Source organism: Neltuma alba, unplaced genomic scaffold, assembly GCF_004799145.2.
Source record: "Neltuma alba isolate B1F8T4 unplaced genomic scaffold, ASM479914v2 tig00012634_pilon, whole genome shotgun sequence".
Classification (NCBI taxonomy): Eukaryota; Viridiplantae; Streptophyta; class Magnoliopsida; order Fabales; family Fabaceae; genus Neltuma; species Neltuma alba.
The window spans coordinates 342,701-360,258 of record NW_021637073.1 but is presented as its reverse complement, the minus strand read 5'-3'; the positions used below and the strand labels follow the sequence as shown (position 1 = coordinate 360,258).

General features: G+C 33.9%; 1 long non-coding RNA gene and 1 pseudogene across 2 annotated transcripts; both read right to left on the bottom strand.

Moving 5' to 3' along the window:
• Nucleotides 1-1,902: 1,902 nt before the first annotated feature.
• On the bottom strand, nt 1,903-5,279 carry LOC114729437 (MDIS1-interacting receptor like kinase 2-like; annotated as a pseudogene).
• A 5,769-nt stretch (nt 5,280-11,048) lies between these two features.
• LOC114729422 (uncharacterized) lies at nt 11,049-12,569 on the bottom strand. 2 transcript variants are annotated; one of them, XR_003738747.1, is made up of 3 exons: nt 12,484-12,569; nt 11,450-11,530; nt 11,049-11,111 (listed from the first exon to the last, which is right to left on the bottom strand). It is a non-coding gene; the product is annotated as an uncharacterized LOC114729422 (long non-coding RNA). The 2 variants fall into 2 exon arrangements; XR_003738746.1 differs by lacking the exon at nt 12,484-12,569 and having other exon boundaries at nt 11,450-11,587.
• Nucleotides 12,570-17,558: the final 4,989 nt, after the last annotated feature.

Genomic DNA, 17,558 nt, shown 5'->3' with positions numbered 1-17,558 from the left:
AAAATTTCAGATAGCCTCCACTTTAGCTTATACAAAACAACTTGACTAATTTTTTTAATATTATCAAATCAGTTATAAAAAATGACAAAAAAAGAAACTAAAAATTATTAAATCCCAAATCAGGTTTATTAATAACACTCTATTTACTGTTGATAACACTAAATTTGCAAATAATAACAAATTTTTATTAAAATTATTTATTTGGCATTTAATAATTTCTAAACTTTTTGTTGTCATTTTCCTAATTAGTTATTTAGTTTTTATATAAATTAAAGATGAGAGCCAGCTAACATAGTACAAGTAATTTACCCAAAATAAAGGGGACCGAAATACATCAGACCACATCAATTTTCTTCCATCCAAACCACAACAGCTAGGGAAAAAAATGGAAATTACATGAAACTAAAGTCGCAATACTTCCAATTTTGCTACGAACCACCTCATTTAACAATGATGAAGGGTTGACGTCTAATTGCCAAATTATGTTTGTCATCTCATAAAAAAAATTAAGAGAGTCAAAAAGAGTTAATAGATGGCCAGCACGAACTATAAACTGATTTTATTTTGTAAAATATAGAAACTAATTTTAAAATATTTAAACTATAATTATAAGAATTGAGTTGCAATGAGTCAAAATAGAGAGATTAAGTTATAACCAAGTTAAAACTATAAAAATTAAGTTGGATTGAGTTAAAATTTAGAAATTAAGTTATAACCAAGTCAAAGTTATAAGGATCAAAAAATTAATTTTCTCCACTTTTAATAAATTGATATATTTTTTAATTAGACAAAAACATAAAATTTTTTGAGTAAATTATACAATTTTTATAATTTTATTAAAAATAGAAATTTTGATTTACTTTTGTATATTAAAATAAAAATAACCATATACATACATACATATTAATTATTAGTCTGATTTTATTTTTCCTCAAATATCATTATTAAAGACTTTTAATTGAAATATTTTATTCTTTTTTTTTTTAAGTTTTATAAATTAAGAAGTGAAAAAGGAATGGAAACACCCTTAGTCTGTTTTTTAATTTTGGGCCGGGCTCTATTATTCTTAGACAGTCCGGCCCATTGGCCTTTTTGGGGCCAACCTACCCAAATTGGTTGAGTCAGCTTACGTTTGTCCAAATAATAAGAAAGGTGCAATTTTGCAGCCAGGGGAAAAAAAAAAAAAAGGGTCCTTCTATCAATAGGGGTTGGTCCAAGTAGTAAGCGGCTTGGTACCGCTTAAACGAGGTCTCGAGTTCAAGTCTCAGCGTATGCAAAAATCCCTGTTAGGAGACTCACCATGTTGTGGGAATAGGGAACATTGATGATTCGACGAACATGAGGTGCGCTTTATCTTTCATCTTTGAATGAGTTTGCGACCTCTACCTTTTGATATCAATAAGGATGCTGCAATTTATTCATCTCTATGTTTTGGAAAATTCAAAACACTGATTCTACCTGTTGTAGAGAAATTTCATCCAAAAGAGCCCAACGCGGTTTTTAATATTTCCGAGATAAACAAGATGGGATAAACTGGGGAAAATGCGCAGAAAATGTCATTGGTGTGATTGTTAGCTTATCTTTAACTATAGCAAAAGTGCTTTGGACTTCTATATGTACTAGACTATTTTTCCTTAACAAATTTTGCTATGATGATAATTCTTGTGAGTAATTTTCTGTTTATGTGTGTATTATTTATTCTAGAATACTATATTATCCACGATTGGAGAAATCATCCTACTTCTTTTGTTGGGAACCCAATTGTATTGTCGAACAAAATCAATCGACGGCTTACTACAGCCGAAAAAGGAAAGTTGACTACAAGTTATAAACATATACATGAAAGCACTCGAATCACTTGTTATAGCAAAGCCCATTGAAAAACAAGCAAGCATACTTAAATCATGAATCACGAGCTGTCTCCATGTCAATCATGTGACTTATGCTTCGCATAGTTGGTCGTGATTCAGGGTTTGATTGTAAACAAGAAATAGCCAGATTACTAATCAAAGCCAATTCCTGTAATTTTTCTTGATTTGTAGGAGGTGAAAGACGTGGGTCTAAAATCTCTTTGAAGTTGATGTTTTGAACACCATATGTTTGTATATGAGAAATTGGATCTCCTGGATGATTTCCTGTGAGAATTTCGAAAGCCAAAACACCGAAACTATACACGTCACATTTTTCAGTCACTGCTTTTGTGTATGCAAGCTCTGCACCAGCCAGTTGGGGGAAAATAAACAAAAAACCAAAAAAAAAAAAAGCGTTAGCCAATTACAGCAATGACAGGGAGACATACGAAATTATGTTGGTCAATTACTAAAAATAATCCAGACTAGGAGTTTAACAACATTGTAACTTCTCCAAAATATCACTTCTTGGGCTTAAAAACATTTGTAAACTAGAAAACTTTAGGGAATTTTGGATGATCTTCTGTAGTTAAAATATAATTCTTCCTTTTCAAGAACTTATAAGTTGTGAGGGAGACTGTCACAAGTTAATTTAAAGCTAAACAGGATCACATATAGCATATGAAGCTAAACTGGAGCTGCGTAGCCATTTGTGCCTGCAAAGGAAGTCCAAATATATGAATCTGACTTCAGGAACCTTGCTGTGCCAAAGTCTGAGACAGGGGCTTCCAGATTTTTGGACAATAATACATTTTTGCTTGATATGTCTCTGTGGATTATTGGTGGGTTGCAATCATGATGCATGTAAGATAAAGCTTGTGCTACTCCCTTAACAATCCCAACTCTCTTCTTTGGCCAATCTAGCTCAGTAGCTTTTTCTTCATTTCTCAGCATGTCATTTAAGCTTCCTCTTTCCATGTACTCATAAATTAAAAATGTGTGCAAGGGGTCTGAGCAAAACCCATACAACTTCACAATGTTCCTGTGACGTGTTTCATTCATGGCTTCTATCTCACTTTTAAAGGATCTTATACTTTCAATGTCTAAGCTATCTGCGCCTCACATCTTAACTTTTTTATAGCAACTACTTGACCTCCTGGCATGGCCATTCTATAAACTTTCCCTAATGTTCCCTCTCCAATGCAGTAGGTGTCATCAAAGTTCTTAGTGGCTTCAATTATGTCTTCATAAACAATTCTGCCATTGAAATACCACATTGAAAATGGACTTTTTCTCCCCCATGCAGAATTCCGTTTCATATTTCCTGTCTTACAACCAAAAACAAAAATGCAAACCAACAATGATGAAACAAGCAGTACACCTCTCAAAGAAGCAACAATGGCTACTGTAACTTTCTTTTTGTTGCTTCCACCTCCAGGTTTTGTGTATGAGACATTGCAAGGTTGCAGGTTTTGTATATTCCCGCATAACTCTTTGTTGTTTCTTAAATCCACTAGATAGGAAGAATTAAATATGCCGCTGTTGGGTACAGGACCCTCCAAGTTGTTGTGTAGGAGAGGTTGATGCTTGACAAACTCAACATGTCACCAAGGGAGTCAGGGATGGAACCGGATACATTGTTGTGAGAGATATTCAAACTGATCAAATTTTTCAGCTTGCTAAGATCAGCTGGAATTTGGCCAGAAAGTGCATTGTAACTGAAATCCAACAAATCTTGTAAGGATACCAGATTTCCAATTTGGTATGGGATTGTTCCATTCAAGCCATTGTTGCTCAAATTTAAACTCAACAAGTTTGAGCAATCCCCTATCTGATAAGGGATTTGTCCTCTGAGCATGTTTGTTGACAAGTCTAATGTTCGCAAATTAGACAATTTCCCAATGCTTGCTGGTATCAATCCTGAAAGTTTGTTGCTACCCAAAGATAGAGTGGAAAGGCCATAAGAATCCCCTATTCGTTGGGGAATCTCTCCTGATATTTGATTGGAAGACAGGATCTAGCTCTACCAGTTGGTTCAACTGAAAAATATCACCAGGTATAGTGCCACCTATTGAATTTCCAGACATACTAAGGTATTTCAAGTTTTTGCAGCTTCCCCAATTTGAAGAGAGATCACCTTGAACATTATTGTAGCTGTAGTCCCCGTAAGTAAGATTAGGATACACTCCAAAATCTTGATCTGCATAACCCCTGAGTTGGTTATATTCCAGCCGAACCCTCTACAAGGGTGGGCAATCTCTCAGGCTTATTGGAATTGGGCCAGTGAAACTATTGTGGGCAGCACTGAAATTGACAAGCTTGCCACCTTTGCAAACTTGCGGTGGTAACTCTCCAGTGAAGTTGTTTTCAGCAAGATGTAGGACAGTTAAAGAAGAGAAGTTTCCTAATTCTTGTGGTACAGGACCTTGTAAATTATTTATGTGGAGGAAAACCTGAGATAGATTAGTCAATCTACCAAAACTAGGAGGAATCACGCCTGAGAACTTGTTTCCAGACATCCTAAGAACACTCAAATGTGTACAGTTCCCTAGAGATGGGGGAATAGGTCCATAAAAGCTATTCCCATCTAAAGCTAGCACAGTTAAATTTCTTATATTCCCTATTTCATCTGGAATTCTACCACCAAGCAGGGTGTCCTGAAAGAGAAGATTTCTGATCCCCATCAGTCCAGCCTTGGCCTGACCAGAACCATCAGGAAAGAGACGAGGGTCTAATATCCCAGTAATATTGTTTCGTGAAACATCGAACTCATGAACTTGAGTCAAATTTGCAAGAGAAAGAGGTAAAGTGCCATTGAGGTGATTTGCCGAGAGGTCAAGGTATTGCAATTTAGAAAGCACTCCAGTGTTTTCTGGTATACTACCGATGAGGTTGTTTGTTTTGAGATCAAGGCGGAGAAGATTTGGAAATGCAGAGAAGTTCAAGTTTTGGAGGGTACCTTCAAGACCAGTGAAAGCCAAGTTTATTGCAATCATGCTTCCTGAGGAACTATCACATGTTATTCCACGCCATGAACATGGGCTTTGAGCTGCACTTGAGTTTTGCGCTGGAAAGACCCAGGACTCCAGAATTGGTTGATCTGGAAGACTTTCTTTCCACTTGAGAAGGGCCTCTGTTTCTGTCTCTCCAGAAGTTACTGCACAAATTGCCACGAAAACCACACATGTAGCTTGAACCGCAAGGTAAGCATCAGTTCTACGCTTATCCATTGTTTTTTCCCCCCTGAAATTGGTTCTCTCTCCCTCTTATTTCTTCTGCACGATTTATGCTGCTTTCGGAGAATTAAAACAGGACTCTGGTTTCTTAGATATACGATTAGTGTCTACGTAGTTTACTTTGCAATTTGCACGAGAACAAGGCAGCATTTTTTGTCGATGTCAAAATGATGGACAAAGTATAATATAATTCTTTTAATTACTCTATATTCCAGCATTTTGTATGGTTTTGGACCTTCCATCCATTTTTAATATTTTTATCATAAACTAAAAGGGTTGCGTTTGTTGAATATTCTGTCATGGTTGGTTTGTTCGGTCTTAGCATTGATTTTCAAGGATTAATTGGGCATGACGAATTGTCTTTGACTTTTAGCCAATAGTTTACAAGTCCAAGTTTCACCTTGATGGTATCATCCATTTTCAGGCATTATGTGATGTAATTATTATGTTTCATTAATTTTTTTTATGCAAATTAAATGTTTATTTCTATCTGTATTGGTTTCGTGTTTTGAAAAATTCAAAAGAAGGAAATCAAATTGAAATGCGCCGTTGACATCTTCAAATTTCAACAAATAAAATTAGGGCTTTTTTTATATGTTTGTTATGATGGTGGAAAGGAAAATCCAAAAAAGACCTTGAAAATAGAAAAATTACAAATAGGATACGCAATTTTTCAATTTTCAAGTTCTTTTTTTTTTACACGATTTTTCCAAATGAAAATACGCACATTTGACTAAGTCTTTTCATTAAATTTTGTTATCTTGATCACAAAGTCTCTACCCATATATATATAGAGAGAGAGAGAGAGAGATTTTCTTAGAAGAAGTTGTACTTGAAGATGGCTGATATGAAGAAGCTTATATAAAACCTTGCTTTGCTGTTTGTTCTCCTTTTCGTCGTAAAAGTCGCAGCTAGGGCACCAAAATTTTGGATATATGATAATCACATAGCACGTGAGTGATCAGGAACTACTATATATTTTTCCCAAATTGATTTATCTTAGTTCTACATTTAAATCATTCCCAGCAGAGTTTAATCATTTTAGTTCATGACCAAAATGGTTTATCTTTTCCTTCTATGCTTCTCAATCTGAGTCAATTAATCCAATCAATAAAACAAAATTTAATAGGATTAATATTCTTGTTTGTCCACACAGTTTCATCAAATTTAATTTTGATTCATGTAGTTTCAAACTGTATTCTTAGTCTTTATAGTTTCATAAGGACTTTATCTATGTTAACGTCTATAAATTCCTATAATTTTGAAGAGTTTTGGTTAAGTTAATGCCGTTAAACTTAAACCTAAGGACCAAAAACCATGATTTCAAATTATAGCGATACTAGTTCAAATATTATGTTTATTTTTGCCCGTCTCTCTTAATTTATTGAAATTAAAACATAAAACTAAAATACTCACACCATGACTATACTTCACTAGTTTCTGCTTCTTTTTTTCCCCACTTTTGGGGATGTGTTCACTGTTTACTTTTTCATTGTTTTGATACGTCTCATATATACACTTAAAAAAGTAAATATTGTAGATATTATATTATTCATTTTCCTTTCTGATCCACTCCTCCATTTTTTTTCCCAACCATTTATATACTCCTCTCATCCCATTTTGTTGGACATTTTCAGCATGCTTTACACTGACTAAGAAAACACCATAAATAGCATTAACTCTCTCTCAAAATATAGTAACTTTTCAACTTTACCTTTCATTAGTATATAAACTTTTTAAAAAATAACTATTTATATTGTAATAAATAAATGACAAAATGGTATATTCATGCTAAAAATAAAATGAGATGACTTATAAATGGGATCAATATAAACCTTCTTTGTCTGCCTTATAAATAAGATCTGAGGAGTGTGTGTATGTATATATTTGCTTGTGGGATTTTGACTGACCGTCTCATAAAATAATAACGCAGATAATATTCGCCGCGCTGCTGATATTCCTTGCGGCCGCAATTATTGACATGGTTAAATCCAAAAAGAAACTTTATGGCCGACAGATATTATTGGGAAAGAATGCAATGGGAAAGATATATCTATTCTTAATTTCTGTAACATGGCATAATTTTCCATTAATGTCGATCATCCCATATAATATGTGAGACTTGTGTGTAATTAACGCATAATTTGATGTAAATCATATCCCTTAATTATATGAAAATTTTAATGTCATTTTTCTATTTTTATCCCCGTTAATTATTGGTTAGTCTTACTTTTTCTTGGCCAAACGTTAGTCTTACAGCAATAAGGATTTGTTTTTGGTAAAATAAGTTATATTTTGTACATATTTCTTGCCTTTGACCTACTTTAATCAATTTTGTAATCTATGTAATTCACTTATATATATATCTTATAAGAAGAGAGAAAATATTATTTATGACTTATAAATAGTGCAATTTTTCATAACATTCCCCATTGATACATACATACATACATACAAATACTCCTCTGGTCCTTATTATAAGACCCAATTTGACTTTTTATTTGGTCCTAATTATAAGACCCAATCCATTTTCTCTCTTATATTTATGCATTTTTTTCCAAGATAATCCTTCTAATAATGATAGTTTTAGCCAATATACTTAATTAGCAAGGATATTTTAGAAATAACAACACTTATTTATTATAAATAACCAACTTAACTTACTTCCTTAATCTCCTCAAATAAGTCAATTAGGTCTTATAATTAGGACCGGAGGAGTATATATATATAGATTTGTAAAACATTCCCAATTTTGAGCACTTCTATCCACATGTCAATTATCAATCGCCTGAAGCTCCCATTTTCATTTCTGAAATTCATAAGTTCTAATAATATTATTACGACAATTAATAATTATATTTTAATAAATTGTTAAGCAAATTAAACTAGTTGGGTTAGCTCATTCGAGTTTTTATACTATATACAGCAATTATTTCATTTATGAATCATTAAAAGGATTATTCATTTTCTAGTAGAAAATAAGTCAATTAATAAGAACAAAATGAAGGTAACATAATCCTATGAGAGTGTCTCATTGGACTTCTGAAGAGAAAACCGCAAGGGAATTCAAGAATTTAGGGGGAGCAGCATTGAATAATTCGTAAAATATTTAAAGAAAATATTCTTATACAACTTAATAATTTGTTTAATAAACAAATCGTTTTAATCTCATACCTGAATCTTACCTTCCCCCAACCTAAACATGAAGGGCAAAGATAAAGTCTTCAAGGAACCCTAACTTAAACATGAAGGGCAAAGATAAAATCTTCAAGGAACTCTTCCCAGAGTTTGGTCATTCATTAATTATATGGCCTAATCTAAGTGACGAAAATCCAAAGATCTAACTTCAATTAACATCCTTTATTCGTCTTTTGAATCAAATAATTTTCATAGCTGAATGTTCAAAAGACACGAGGCTTAGTTGATATATACACAAATTATCAGATCTAGTTAGGAGTGACTTTCCTAAAAGAAGCTGGCAAGAACTTCAACTCAAGATTTCATGCTAAACAGCCTACCCTCCCACTAAGACCACGGTAGACACAAGGCTTGGTTAATAATGCTTATTGTTTTTTGCTTCATCAAAACAATTTTCTGAAACTATTTTCAGAACAAGTTTTGGGAACAAGAAACTTGGGAAAAAATACTTTTGAATAATTTTTTTAAAAAAATTATGCTTAAAAAATAACACAATTAGTCTGAAAAAAATATATTTGAAAACATGTTTTGCGTTCACTAATTAATTGAAGATCATATAGAGAGGCGGCTTGTGGCTAAGCTGGCAACGATTGGCGCTGATCAATCCATGATCTATGGTGATTAATTAATAAAGGCTGGTGGAGGTTATGAGTTGTCAATAGCAAATTAAGGAACTTGATGTCATTGACAAAATGTTAATGCTAAAATTTCAAAAATAATGGTTGGTGGTGGTTATGACTGCCAATTGTAACAGCCTATGGACATACAGGTATGACTTTAGCCTCGGGCTTGTTGACTTAATCAAACTTTGTCACTCATCTAATCTTATTTATATGACAAAGAGAAGAAATTTTTGTTCCTATTTGAAGGGAAGTGGGGAAGAGAGACATTTCCATGTATATGTATGATTTTACCATTCATTTACTATTATATTAGCTTTATCCTCATAAAATATAATGTATATTAAATAGGAATAAGTTAAAAAATAGAGAGTAATTTTTTCGGTCTTATTTATAGGGAAAGGAGAGGAGGGGAGAGAGAGAGAGAGACATTTTTCATGTATATGTATGATTTTATCCTTCATTTATTATTGTATTAACCAAGGAAACAAAAACCGGACCGGTCAATAAACCGGTTGATGTACTGGTTCAAGGGTTAATGGGTCAGATCGGGGTTAGACCGGGTTAAACCGGTAATAATTAAAATATATAAAAAAATTCCTATTCTAATTATGAAAAAAAATAGTATTTAATCTTTTTATTTTTATAAATTCATGACCTATTAAATTTTATCTTTTGGTTTTTATTTTCTGATATTGTATTTTTAATTCTCATTCTCTCTCCTTGTCTCTTGCATAATCACGTGGAGGCCTCTACTTTTTCTATACTTCTTTCCTCTTTGCACACTCATCCATCAAATCATGTCACTTTCATTTTGCTCGTCTCTCGCCGCTTCTGCAGACTATTATGTTTTCCTGGTCACGAGGCTTCCTTTTCCCCTCTCTTCTCCACTCTCTTCTGCCTTACTTTCAAGCTCTCTTTTTTCTTCTCCTTTCTTTTCCTCCTTTCCTCCAACAACACGAAAAAGCTGCGTTTTGGAAGAGGAATATTCAGATGAAGATACAGCAACGACAACCATGCAGTAAGAATGACGATGATGAAGCAAGAAATGAAGAGTGAAAACAACGACCACAAGCACCAGCGAAGTTTGATTAGATGGAGTTTTTTTTCTTCTTTCTTCTTTTCATTTCTTTCTCAAGATCATATCAGAAAACGATTAGATTGGCAGATTAGGTTTTTCTGTGTCTTTTTTTTTTTTTCCAATGACAGAGCGGTGTTGCTTTACACCGGTGGGAGGGACAAAAATCTAAACCGCCTAACCCACTCCAACCGGCGGTTTACACGGTTTAACACCGGTTTGGACCGATTTAACCGGTTCAATACCGGTTTAAACATTGCCCGGTTCATCTAGTAAACCAGACCGGACATTACAACACACCGGTTCACCGGTTTTTCCGGTTGAACCGGCCGGTCCGGTCCGGTTTTTTCTTCCATGGTATTAACTTTATCCTTATGGAGTATAATGTATATTAAATATGAATAAAGTTAAAAAATCTCTTAATTTTAAAGAAGAATTAATGAATTTTAAGATTTTTTTTCAATCTATATAAAACATGTTAGAAGTAACTTAAAATAGGATTAGAAGAGTATGTATTAGTATTACTCCTCTCATTCCATACATAAACAACATTACACATTATCTCACATAGGATTAGTCCCAATTATAAGTAATATTTTTTGTCTAAAATTTTAAACTACTCTATTCATTTTTATCCTCATTAAATATATATTTTTACAATAATTATTGTAATACCTATCCCTTATATACTAGTAGAATTATTCTATTTAATCATGATTCATTAAAAGCCAGGTTTCATCCTGGGAATTATATATATATTTTTATTTCCATCCGGCCCTTCGAATCTGAATTAAGTCAACTATCGCCAATAGGGTTTAACATTTGACACCCTGGCCATTGGCTCACACGACGAGATACGTAATTAGATACACATAATTTTAGGCCAAATAATAACTATATCAAAAAAATTTGACCATTTCCTTCAATAGCAGTTATTATGATCTATCTGCCCTTAGTCATCTCCTTATGGAGGAATATTTACATACCAAAATAGATATACAATATATATCTTTACTCCAAAATAAGACGCATTTTAAGCAAAATATATATGTACAAATGATCGCCAGCTTCCTGCACCTTTAAACTCCACCAATCACTACTCCCTTGCCCTTAGGAGTACTTGCTCTTGCTGTATTACATGGAAGGAGTGAGATTCTAAAGAATCCCAGTAGTAACAAATTTCCCTCACGTAATCATACAAGATCACAAACAATATGCTACACAGGCCAAAGAGAACAACACCTTGCATCCAAGTATAATCAATGATGCATATACACCATACACCCATATAGCTAATCACTATCTATCGCGCCCACATTCCAAAATAAATGGAAACCAGCGCATATTGTCATGACAAATATTATTATGCAAAGGCAACTTACATGTTCTCATGCATAATCAGCATAAAGGCACATCCAAGCATGTGGCAATCAATGCACAATCACATTAAAGGAAAAAAGTTACTACCTTTTGCTTTTTCTTCCGTACTAACTTCCCCTTGCTTCTTCCTTGGCTCCCTTCTTAATGGACTTGAACAAATATTAAATCCTATAAATTATATAGGTAAGGGCAAATTAATATTTATATATATATAGATCATTTATTCTTAGGCTTCAAAAATAAATCAACAACCCAATAAACTTCGAATCAGATTTTGGTTCTCAAATTCAACAATTCCTCCTTTTATTAAATTCCAGATTTAAAGAACAATCACTTTCCAATCCATGTAGCATTCAAATATTCAAACTCATTTTGCTCCTTTCCTATCCAGCGGTTTTTAACCCAAACAAATAATAGCTCCTTCTTCCATTAGACCATACGGCCTTCACCCCAAAATATTATATAGCACTATTTTATACTATCTCTTTCCATTTGCCTTTCAAGAATGGAGGCCACGTATCAACATAAACATTTGGGATGTTGGGTCGGAACATGTCTTCGAGAATATCATTAAATTAGAATCAGCCCAACTCTTTCTCCCAATGCTCCGTCTCAAAAGGCTTGGTCCTATATATATATATATATATATATATATATATTTACAGCTCATGCGTTTCGTTTTAGCATTCAAATGCTTCTTGACCAGCAAAATCGAACAGCATCCTTCCCTCCTTAAGTCTGAAATTTTTCTTATTCAAAGCACGCACTCCTCGATCCCTCAATAACCACACAGCATATAAAATCAACATATTATAATCATACAACCAGAAAATACTTAATTATATTTAGACTTGTTAATCATCTATTACCCAAACCAGAAGCCATTTCCTTAAATACTCAAACCCCTGTTTCAGAAACTTTAACCAGAGCAATCAACCGTGAAAAGCAAGTGCAGAAATCTCAACCACAAACTTCATCCTAACCATTAAGCACGTTTCTACAGCTTGACTGTCGTGCTGTTCACTTTCTCCCTCAAAAACCAGATTTCATCTTCATCATCGTCTTGCAACACATGACCAAATAACAGAAAATCAAGACGGAAGAAGATTCAGGAGACTCACCTTGTTTGATTTCCACTTTTAGATGAACTGATTCTCTCCTCTACTAGCCTTTCCCTTTCTTGATCTTTCTCAAACTCTCCCAGCTCTCCCTCTGTTTGCACTTCGAATGGCAGAGGAAAGTAAGAAGGGAGAAGATATTAGGGTAGAATATGTCGGTAAGGGGTGTGGAATGACTATTATACCCTTTGGTCTTCATTTTCCGTTCAAATGGATCCTTCTCTATTTTTCTTGGATAATCAAATAATTCCAGAAATCAAACATGGATATTTTATATGAATTTTCTTCTTCTATTAGCTTCTTTAGTCCATAAAACAATTATCCTAAAAATCTCACCTCAAAAATTAGCCTCTAACTATTTTTCTTGAATATTCCAAGAAAATATGTCCTAAATTCTTGAAATTAACTTTATAATTATTCAAACCATATTTTAAGGGTCTTAATCTCAACAATTTCTCTAAAAATTTCTCCTTCATCATGCTTTACTCAAATCCATAAAATTTGGGATATTACAATTATCACACTACCTCTTTTGCAACACCTCACTTTTATATACTAATAGGATCATTTAACGTCTGTGAATTACTAACGCCAGGTTTCCGTCCTGGGAAAAGACAGGGAATTTTTTTTTCCCTTTAACATTGGAATCCGTTGATCAAATATTTCAAACCTTCAGATAACTGATGAGTGATCCAATATCAACTCTGCTTTCAACTTAATCTATTATCACCTAAAATAATTTCATACTATACAATCTTATAATATTATATTAAGAATAAAGCAACGCTCTTGGTTGACAGCATATACGTGCACCTGGCAATGCTCACCTCCTTCTTCTAGAGGATACAAAATAATATTTCCATAGAGCAAGTAAAGTTACTTGCCCATATATTTTGCTATACAATTAACAGAATTATAACAGGTATCTCTGCTCTTCAACCAGCCCACCTTCTTCTTAAACAACCTCCTTGTCCTTCGGGCTACTAGCTTTCACTGTTCATCATAAATTGGAGGGTGAGATTCTAAAGAATCCCCGTAGTAGTAATTTCCATCAAACAAATATGCAGATTACATAAAGCATGCAAAACAAGCCAAAGTGGAACATAACCTTGCAAGCTAATGCAATTAAGCATTTATGCGCAATGACAGATAGACAAGCTGAATAAATAATGCGCAAATAATTGGCAATCACTACCCCATGTCTATCAGCTACACGTGATCACGGCTAAATAATCCATGCAAGGAATTAAGGATTACATGTTCTCATGCTTTAGAAAAGCAATATGGCACAAACAAACATGCAGCAATCATACACAAGTGTAAGGTAGGAAACAACTACTACCTGGGCCGCTTCGCTCCAAATCAAACCTTACCGTTCTCATTTCTTTCTGCTTCTTGGTGGGCTTAAGCAGATATATAGACCTATCATATTGGTAAAGGGAGATCAATACTTGATCCAACTGTATCTCATAAATTAAGTAACTCTTTAAATCTCAAATCTTCTTTAATCTCTACCCTTTCATAGTAACCGGTCATCCTGGACAATTTTTCTTGTTTAAACCATTCTCTTTGGAACGCTTGCTCTCTTATCTCAACCCATAGTGTTACTTTACTTAGTAACTGGTCATCTCAGTCAAAGATTATATACATATACATATACATATATATATATATATATATATATCACTTTTAAGGACAACAAGGTGCCCTTCATACCTCAATCATCCAATCCCAATGAAGTAAAATTAATTAAAATCCAACTTCACTAATTTTCACCCATGGCCGAGACAGACAAATTGATTTCATCTTATTTCCAAGCCAAGCAATTTCAATTTCAATTTCAAACCATTTATTAATCTTAATCTTTGGCCTAACATTCCTCCAATAACCTTTCATAATCTGGGAATTATTCGTGACTTCAAGACTATTCTTTAAAACTTAATATAGTCAATCTTCAACTATAACGGTCACTATTTATTCTATGTGTAGACCTCAAACAATAAAGCATTTATAGCTTCAGGATTAACATTTCTCAAACAATTTTCTAAATAAATTCTAAAACTCAATCATTAAATCCCTAAAATTTCATTATATTCAATCAATCCCTTCATTCTTCACCATTCATCTTACAACCCCAACTACTTCTCATATTTAAGTGCAATTCGTAAATCCTTCGGCCAAGCCCCAAAATTTCAATGTATGAACTTTCTCCATGCTTTTCCAATAATTAACAATAATCTTATCATTCAATTTCCTCTACTCTTAATTCAATACAATCTCTTCCATTCCTTCTACTTAGCAATTTCTTACATTAACCACCATCTTAGTACACAAGGACCCTTCTCCTTAATTCTGAAAATTATTTCATACCTACGTCAATATCAAAGTCAACTTTTGAATGCTTCTACTTCAAATCTGGAAATTTCCCAGATTTCAAACTCACCCTAGATTATTCTCTGGCAATTGTTGATTATATTCCCTCTTAGGACAGTTACCCAATTTAACTTTTAGCTTAACCACATAAAGTAGTAACTTCTGGATCAATTTCCAGTTCCAAAATTCAATAAATAAGTTCACAGTATCCTAGACAGTTGTACACCTATATATACCCATTGAGTTAATTGTTCAATATTCAAGCTCCAACATTGAGCTTCACGGCGTGTACACACACACACACACACACACAAAATATCATCCTTGATTCTTACAGCGCGGTAACAAGCATACATACATATATAAACCCAAGCACTCCAATTGCTCCTAGATGACAAATCTGGAAATTTTCCTCAAACTAAAATTTTTCTACTTCCATATCCCAAACCATTCACTATACAAATTCAGTTCCTACAACCATGACCGAGACGCACATATACATAATTATATATATGTATCACATTTATCTAAAACATGTTTTGCTCTTTCTGGTCCTATAAATCGAAACCACTCATCTCCTACTCATATAGTATTCTTTCTACCCATTAAACTATGTTCTCAAGCTTGTTTTTGCTTTCGACTAACACTCAGTATAACCAAACCGAAATCTTTCTCATTACAAGCACAAATCTGATTCTTCTTCATGAGCTGTATAATCTCTGTTTCAATCAAATCAAAACAGAGTAAAAATCCCACATGCAAACCATTTAACACACTCCATCAACACAACCCATTTTCATCTTAAACCAGCAACCCACTCCCCTACTCGGACAGCAATGAACACAGGAAACAACACATGCAACCAGTCACACAAGCAACCCACTTCACGCTTATACTTTTCATTTTGTGCCTTCAACTACTGAAGCCGACACATACCCAAAGCTTAGAAACACAGCACACACAAGCACCTTCAGGATCCCACGGCACTTGCATATATATATATAAAAGAAACGTCCTTCTCCTCCATTTAAACCCTGTTTCGGTCAACATAAACAGAGGTAAAAGAATAACGTTCATCCACCAAAACTTACATGCAAGCTAAAAATCTTACACCGTCATCAACCAACATTTCTCATCATCATCAAGTTTCAACTTAAACCGGAAGTTCTTCTCACTAAAATCCAAATTCTTTCATCATTAGCTCTTCAAACACCCAACAAACCGAAGGAAAAAGAGTAGGATGATGATCAGGGAACTCACACACACAAACGGGATAGGAATGCAGAGGCAAAGAAATTAAAGGGACATGCAAGCTCAAAAACTTCTCCTACCAACTTCAGTCTTCTCATGGAATAATAGTTCACCGGTTCTCTTCATCTTTCCTTTACTTTCTCTCTCTAAAACCCATCTCTCTCTCCTCCATCAGCGCCCAGACCACGCAGAAAACAGAAAAGAGAAGGGTGGGAGAATGATCAGGAGGCTCACCTTGCAAAGTTAATCGGTTTGCATGTGACCCAAGCACCTCCGATCACGACCTTTGCCTTCGTCCTCCTCCATCGCCGTCTCTGTGTCTCTTAACTCTCCTCGCGCTCTCTCTCTATTCTCTACGGAAGGCAGAAATGAATTGAAGGAGGTGGATAACTGATCTGATGGTTAAAAGGGAAGTGGCACGTGAGAGGGAAACGGTGTAGCTCAATGACCGCTATGCCCCTTCATTTCCTCCCCTTGTTCCAATTTCATCCCTTTCTCTATTTCCATCATGTTTTATATGGATCTTTCTTATCCATTAGCTTCTTTGACCCATGAAATAATGTCCATAAAAAGTTCGGGTCAAAAATCATCTCCTACCTATTTTTCTTGAATTGGGGAAGAAAATAGCCCTTAAATCCAAAAATTAATCCTTAACCCATTTTAAGGATTTTATGCCTCAAATAAATTCTCTACCTCATAAGATAATTTCCCTAAAATTTTCTAGTTAATTAGAAACCTCTAAGTATTTTCTAAGAAAATAACTCATTTTGCTATGAAAATAGCATTAAAATCATTTAAGCCACTTTTTGGGGAATGAACTTTTCCAAAATATTTCTAAACCTTGAAAAATCAATATTCCATAATTTTTCCTAATTGTGATTGAGCTATTAAATAATTTTAATGAACTTTCTCTTTTCTGCTCATCCTGAATCAGAAAATTCGGAGTGTTACATCTTTCACTTATTCTCTTTGTAAATAAAGGTATATTTGAAAAATGAATTATGTTTCTAACTTATTTGTTGTTTTTAACTAAATTTAGTCAATATTTTAATCTACATGATTTGATCAGTTATAAGTAAGATGGAAGGGAGTAGTTAAGTTATAAATACATGTATTAGCACAGACCACAGAGATAAACGAGAATGGCTTCCTTTTCACGCTGTCTGCTTATAATTTTTCCAATTATTAATGGAGCACGTTAATATTAATCATGACATCATCACAGTTGAAATTGAAAACATTATTGTATGAACGGAAGTCTGTTAATTCCTCATATAATAAGATGGCGGTCAAGCAAAAATTTGGTGAAGTGTTATTACCCTTTTGACCATTGGAGGCCTATAAATATAACCTAAATACCCTATTTAATTCTCAGACCAATTTATGCATACTGTTTGTTTTGCCTTTAATTTGCTTGAATATGGATAAACTCAAGGAGCTCATGTTATTGCTCA